This window comes from Hemiscyllium ocellatum, chromosome 17 (genome assembly GCF_020745735.1).
Source record: "Hemiscyllium ocellatum isolate sHemOce1 chromosome 17, sHemOce1.pat.X.cur, whole genome shotgun sequence".
Taxonomy (NCBI): domain Eukaryota; kingdom Metazoa; phylum Chordata; class Chondrichthyes; order Orectolobiformes; family Hemiscylliidae; genus Hemiscyllium; species Hemiscyllium ocellatum.
In genome coordinates this window covers 20,407,256-20,415,307 of record NC_083417.1, presented here as the reverse complement: position 1 = coordinate 20,415,307, position 8,052 = coordinate 20,407,256, and positions in this window count along the sequence as shown.

The following is an 8,052-nucleotide window of genomic DNA, read 5'->3' as shown; positions in this document are numbered from 1 at the left end:
ATGGGACCAGAGGCCATGCACTCAGAGCATGTGCAGATAAAATGGCAGAGGTCTTCTCAGACATCTTCAATCTCTCCCTGCAGCAGGCCACCGTCTCTGCCTGTTTCAAGAGGGCCAACATCATCCCTGTGCCTCAGAAAGCTCATGCAGCTTGTCTCAATAACTACCACCCAGTGGCCCTAACTTTGGTGAAATACTTTGAAAGGCTGGTCATGGCATTAATCAACTCCAGCCTCTCACTACTCTTGACCCACTCCAATTTGCCTGTCGGACCAACATATCCATGTCAGATGCCATATCGCTTGCCCTTCACTCCTCCCTAGAACATCTTGACACCAAGAACAGCTATGTTAGAATCCTACTCAGCCTTCAACACTATTATCCCCTCAAGACTGATTGCTAAACTTAGTGATCTTGGACTAAGCCCCACTCTCTGCAACTGGATCCTCAGTTTCCTGACCCACAGGCCACAATCAGTGAAGATTGGGGACAACATTTCATCCTTACTAACACTCAACTCTGGAGTCCCCCAGGGGTGCGTACTCAGCCCCCCCCCACTGTACTCACTGTACACCCATGACTGCGTCACCAAATACCAGACTAATGCCATTTACAAGTTCACTGACGACACCACCATTGTTGGTTGAATCTCAGATGGCGACAAAACACTACAGATGGGAGGTGGAAGACCTGGAAAAATGGTGCACTGAGAACAACTGAGCTCTCAATGCCGGCAAAACCAAGGAACTCATTATTGACTTTTGGTGGGATGTTACTCATGCCCCCAACACATTAACAGCATAGAGGTGGAACGAGTGGAGAATGTCAAGCTCCTGGGAATGGTCATTTGCAACAAGCTTTCTTGGACTCTTCATGTGGATGCACTGGTTACAAAGGCCCAACAATGTCCCTTCTTCCTCAGACAGCTGAGGAAATTTGACATGATGGCGAATACCCTTGCCAACATTTATAGGTGTGCCATCGACGGCATTCTGTCTGGATGTATCACTACCTGGTGTGACAGCTGTAACATTCAAGATCGGAGACGGTTATAGAGAGTGGTGAGCTCGGCTCGGACAATCACAAGGGCCAACCTCCCATCTATAGAATCCACCTACCAGGCCAGCTGTCAAGGAAAGGCTGCTATCATTCTCATAGATCCATTCCACCCTGGCAATGCTTTTCTACAACCTCTACCATCGGGGAGAAGGTACAGAAGCCTGAATACACGCACCAGCTGGTTTCAAACCTGTTTCTACCCTACTGTTGTTAGAATATTGAATGGACTCACAAACTTTTAACATTCACCTGTACCTGTGTTTTTGTCTTTGCCGCTGTTTACCTATTATTTACTGATCTATGCTACTTAACTCTGTGATCTGTCTATATTGCTCGGAAGACAAAACTTTTCACTGTGCCTCGGTACACATGACAATAAATTCAATTCAATTCAATTAGTTTCATAGTTCTTGATGACCTTATCTAACACTGTTCAATTAATCTTAGCTCAACAGCTTGAGGAAATTGCCAATTTCCATTTTATGAAGAAGTGCTTCTTAATGCCACAACTAACTTTAAGGTTAAGTCCCCTTGCTCTGGGCTCCTACAACTGGAAATAGTTTTAGTGGTAACATTTGACTTACTTACCTTTCCCCATAACCCTGGACAACTTTGTTGATCAAGAATCAGTCTAACACAGCCCTGAATACATTCAATGACCCAGTCTCCATTGCTCTCTGGTGAAGCTAAAAATCACACAACACCAGGTTATAGTCCAACAGAACTATAACCTGCTATTGTGTGATTTTTAACTTTGTCCACCCCAGTCCAACACCGGCACCTCCAAATCTCTGGAGAAGAGACTTTCCTCTAAAATAAAACAAACTTTCTCATCTCAGTAGGAGATCCCTCACTGTGAAACTATGCCTCCAGTTTGAGATTCCCACACAAGGAGAAAGTTAATCTCAGGATTTTCTTGTCAAGACCTACTCAGAATCTTACTTCACACCCCCATCCCTTGTTTTACTTTTGATTCTTCTAAACTTTAATAAGTATAGACCCATATGTTCAATCTTTCCTCATAAGACAACACTTTCATCCCAGAAATCAGCCTAGTGAACTTTCTTGGAATGACTTCCTCTCACAGTAAGGAGATCAATGCAATTTGCAGTCCTCCAGGTGTGGTCCCACCAAAATCATGAACAAGACTTGTTGTAGCAAGATGTCCTAACTTATACACTCATCCCCTTTGCAGAAAAGACAAATGTTCTATTGACCCATCTAATTATTTTTTCTACCTGTGTATTTTTTGTGATTCATGTGTAAGGATAGCTTGATGTTTCTATAATGCAGCATTTTGCAGTCTTCCTCCATCAAAATGCTGTTCTGCTTTTCCTTTTTTTTCAGCCAAAGTAAACTACCTCATAACCACCACATTATACTCTAATTGAAAAGCTTCTGTCCATTGACTTGAGCCATCTGTGTCCCTTTGTAGACTAAAGACTCAAATTTTCATATCAGCCATTATCTTATTGAATGGAAGAGCCAGTTCAATGTGCCAGAAAAACTACTTCTACTCCCATTTATTATTGAATGAACTCAGGTTTCTGTCAGAAAGTTGTAATTTCACATTCTAAGATTTTCTTTTTATTTGTAGGGTGTGGGTATCACTGCTGGCCAGCATTAATTGCCTGTCCCTAGTTGCCCTTGAGAAGATGATGGTGAACTGCCTTCTCAAACTGCTCCAGTCCCATCTGCTGTAGGTTGACCAACAATGCCATTAGGGAAAGAATTCCAGGATTTTGATCCTGCATCAGTGAAGGAATAGCAATATATTTTGACATCAGGATGGTGGGTATCTTGGAGGGGAAATTGAAGGCAGTAGTGTTCCCATTTATCTGCTGCCCTTGTAATTCTAGATGGTAGTCATGGATTGGGAAGGTCTGAGCATTGTTGTTGAATTTGAGTCATGTATCTTGTAGATTGGACATACCACTAAATGTTGGTGGTGGAAGGAGTGAATGTTTGTGGATAGAGTACCGATCACGTGTTTCAGAGCAGTGTTGAGGGAAATGATACATTGTGAGAAGTGCCGCCTTTCAGATCTGACCTGCCATTATTATAAAGAACAGAGAAGTTAACCCCATGCCCTGGTGAATATTTCTCAAACATTGCTAAGACATTATGTTAATTGGTCATTATCTCATTGTTGTTTGTGGGGTCTTGTGCTGCAAATTGGCTGCTGCATTTCTGACATTATAACTATAGATTCATCAGCTTTCCATCATATTAAGGTAAATTGATAGACCCGATCATAAAGCGTGTGATAAGTGGACACTTGAATACAAATGATCTAATTGGACAAAATCAGAATGGATTTGTGAATGAATAATCAAATTTGGCCTCTATGAAGATAATACCAACAAAATTGATAAAGGGGAGTCAATGAATGGAGAAGGCTTTTGTAAGATCTCCCATAGGTGGTTGGTTGGCAAAATTATAGCACATGATAGAGGAGGCAATGTACTGGATTAAGGTTTGGTGAACTGATAGAACAAAAGTAGGAATAACTAGGCCATTCTCACGATAGCAGACTGTGACTAGTGAAGTACTACCAGGATCACTACTTGCACCCCAGGTATTTGCAATATATATATATATATATGCCTATATCTATATCAACAATTTGAACAATGGGACCAAATGTAATATTTCCCAGTGTAGATAATACAAAGCTAAGCAGGAATGTATGCAGCGAGGAAGATATAAGATATTTTAGAAAGGATTTAGACAGGCTTAATAATGGGGCAAAATATGGGAGATGGAATATAATGTGGAAAAAATGTGAGGTTATCGATGATGGGAGGAAATGCTGTGCAGAATATGTCTTAAATGATGAGAAGCTGTAAAGTTTAGATTTGCAAAGGGATTTGGGAATCATTGTCAATAAGTCATTCAAAGCAAATACACAGGTGCAACAAATCAGATAGGCAAATGGAATGTTAGTCTTTATCCCAAGAGCAGTTGAGCACAGGAGTAGAGAAGTCTTGCTTCATTTTATATGACTTAGGTTAGACTACACCTGATGTACTTTGTGCTGTTTAGGTCTCCTTACCTCAGGAAAGAAATTGTTGCCATAGAAGGACTACCATGAAGAGTGTACAATGAAGATTCATCAGACTTGTTCCTGTGATGATGGGTTTGACCTATGAATATGTTGGGGCCATATTTTCTAGAGCTCAGAAGAGTGAGCTTCTACTTAAACAGAAGGAGGGGGTAGATGCAGGGAAGATGATTTACTGGTTTGTGGATTCAAGACCAGAGGCACAGTTTAAGAGGGATGCCATTTTGGATCAAGATATGGAGAAATATTTTTATTCAGAGGGTGGTTAATCTTTGGAATTTTGTACTCCAGCGTCTTTGAGTAGATTTAAAGCAAAGATTGATAAATTTGACAATCAATGGCTTTTAGAATAGTGTGGGTAAAATGCATTGAAATGTTAGATTGGCCATGAATATGTTACACAGTAGAGCAGATTGATGAGGCAATGGCCTAGTGATTTTATCGCTGAACTCTTAACCCAGAGGTCAGGGTAATGTTCTGGGGACCAGGGTTCAAATGCTGCGACAACAGATGGTGGAATTTCAATTCAATAAATATATCTGGAATCAAGAGGCTGTGATGACCAGAAATCCAATGTTGATAGTTGGGAAAACCCATCTTTAGAGAACTGCTGTCCTTACTTGGACTAGCCTACATGTGATTCCAGACCCACAACAATGTGGTTGACTCTTAACTGCCCTCTGGGCAATTAGTGATGGGCGATAAATGCTGGTTATCTAGCAATGCCCTCATCTCGTGAATGAGTAAAAGAAAACTGAATGGCATACTCCTGTCTCGATGTTCTCATGCTCCTATGGCTGTGCAACTTGACCTTATAATTTAACCATTGTAGCTTTCCTATCGTTCCATTGGCTCTGCACTACACATTGTCCTTCCCTCTCTCAACCAATATATTTTTCATGAGTTAGGATGCTCCAAACTGAATGAAGTCTGCCAGATGTAGTCTAACTGGAGCATTATACAACTGTATCCTTTATATTTCAAGAAAGCTGAGAGATGACGGAATATCCTATCTTGAAAAAAACATCAAACCTAGCCCAAAGTTGTCATCACCAAATAGCCCCTTTCCATTTGAGCATGGAATGTGGGTGACTCTGAATAGATCAGCATCCCTATTTGCCCTGGAGAAGTTGTGTTGAAAGTAGAAATGGCTTTTGAACTGCTGCAGTCTTGGGTATATGTACACCCAGCACTGTTAGGAAGGGAGTTTCAGAACTTTGACCAAATGACAGTGAAGGAATTACAAAAGTGTATGACTTGGAGTGGATCTTACAGGTGGTCATATTCCCGTGCATCCACTATCCTTGTTGTTCTAGATGATGGAGGTATTGGATTTGAAAGGTACTGCTAAATTACCCATGGGAAGATGTTGCCATCTGTCTTGAAGATAGTACATATTGCTGTCACTGTGCAGCAGCGACTAAGAAAGTGATTGTTGAAGGGAGTGAATGCCAATCGAAAAGGCTGATGTGTCTTTGCTGGTGCCAAGGGTCTTGAATGTATTTGGAGCAGCACCCAGCCAATCAAGCAGGGTGCATTTCATCAAATTCCTGATTTGTACCTTGTACCTGGTGGATAGGCAGTGGGGAGACAGGAGGTGAGTTATTCACCACAGAATTCCACTGCACTTGTAGCCAGTGTTTATATAACTAGTTCAGTTCCATTCCTGTAATGGTAAGCTCCAGAATGTTGATACAGGGAGATTTAGTGAATACCAAGGAGTAATGGTTTGATTCTCTCTTTTTGGAGATGGTCATTGCCTGGCACCTGTTAGGTGAGAGTAACTTTCTACTTGTCAGCCCAAGTCTAAATGTTAAAATCAACTAAGCAAAAGTGAGGACTGTGGATGCTGGAGATTAGAGTCAAGAGTGTGGTGCTGGAAAAGCACAGCAGGTCAGGCAGTATCTGAGGAACCGGAGAATCGATATTTCGGGCAAAAGCCCTTCATCAGGAAGTCTAAATGTTGTCCAGATCTTTTGCGCATGGACATAGATTGTTTTACTCTCTGAGAAGTCGTGAATATTGCTGTAGATTGTTTACTGATGATTGCGCATTCTCACTTCTGACCTTATGATGAAAAGGAGTTAATTCATGAAGCAACTGGATATGTTTGTGTTTACCCATAGGATCTCCTGCAGTGATGTCCTCCAGTTGAGATGATTGACCACCAAGCACAACCATCTTGCTTTACGGTTACTGTCACCACAACCAGTAATTTCCCCAATTACAATTGATTTCAGTTTTGTTAGGGTTCCTTGATTCCAGATTTGTTCAAAAGCTGCTTTGATATCAAGGTTAGTCACCTTGACCCTCCCCTCTGAAGTTCAGGTGTCTTGTCCATGTTTGGAACAAACCTGGAATGAGGTCAGGAGCTGAGTGGCTGTTTTGGAACTCAAACTGTGAATCAATGAACAAGCTATTGGTGAGCTACTTGATAGTACTATTGATGACACCTTCCATCACTTTGGTTGATGATCAAGTGTTAACTGATGGAGCAGCGGTTTGCCAGGTTGAGTTTGGCATATGCAGGACATACCAGGGTAATTTTCCACATTATGAGTGATGCAGGTTTGCAACCATATTGAAACTGCTTGGTTAGCCCTGGAGTATAAATCATAACTTTCAGCAAGACTACCATATACCAGTCAGCCTGTAAGTCTAATGAAAGTCTAATAAGGTTCCCACGGTAGGCCATTGTACAAAATACGGAGGCACGGGATTGAGGGTGATTTAGTGGTTTGGATCAGAAATTGGCTAACTGAAAGAAGTCAAAGGTGGTTGATGGGAAATCTTCATCCTGGAGTTCAGTTATGAGTGGTGCACCACAAGGATTTGTTTTGGGGCCACTGCTGTTTATCATTTTTTAAAACAACCTGGACGAGGGCTTGGAAGGATGGGTTATTAAATTGCGGATGACAGTGGGATCAGTGGAGCTCTGGATTGTGCCGAAGGATGTTGTAGGTTACAGAGGGACATAGATAAGCTGCAGAGTTGGGCTGAGAGGTGGCAAATGGAGTTGAATGCAAAAAAGTGTGAGTTGTTTCACTTTGGAAGGAACAACAAGAATACAGAGCACTGGGCTAATGGTAAGATTCCTGGTAGTGTAGATGAGCAGAGAAATCTCTGTGTCCATAGATCCCTGAAAGTTGCCATCCAGGTTAATAGGATTGTTAAGAAGGCGTACAGTGTGTTAACTTTTATTGGTAGAGGGATTGAGTTTCGGAGCCCTGAGGTCATGTTGCAGCTGTACAAAGCTCTGGTGCAGCCACACTTGGAGTATTGTGTACAATTCTGGTCACCGCAGTATAGAAAGGATGCGGAAGCTTTGGAAACAGTTCGCAGGAGATTTACTAGGATGTTGCCTGGTATGGAGGGAAGGTCTTATGAGGAAAAACTGAGAGACTTGAGGCTGTTTTTGTTAGAGAGAAGTAGGTTGAGAGTGGACCAAATTCAGAAATATAAGATAATCAGAGGATTAGATAGGGTGGATAGTGAGAGCCTTTTCGTCGGACGGTGATGGCTAACATGAGGGGACATAGCTTTAAATTGAGGGGTGAAAGATATGGGACAGATGTCAGAGGTAGTTTCTTTACTCAGAGAGTAGTAAGTGCGTGCAATGCCCTGCCTGCAGCACTAGTAAACTCACCAACTTTAAGAGCATTTAAATGGTCATTGGATAAACATATGGATGAAATGGAATAGTGTAGGTTAGATGGGCTTCAGATTGATTCCACAAGTCGGCACAACATCGAGGGCTGAAGGACCTGTACTGTGCTGTAATGTTCTGTGTTCTACGGAAGATGATTGATCTGAAACATAGATGAAGCCAGACCTTCTTAAGTATTTCTTGCCTTTTCTAAGATGGTCATGAAGGAGTCAGTGAAACTGACAAGTCCCAAATGATATAGACAAAATACCTAGGGCAACTG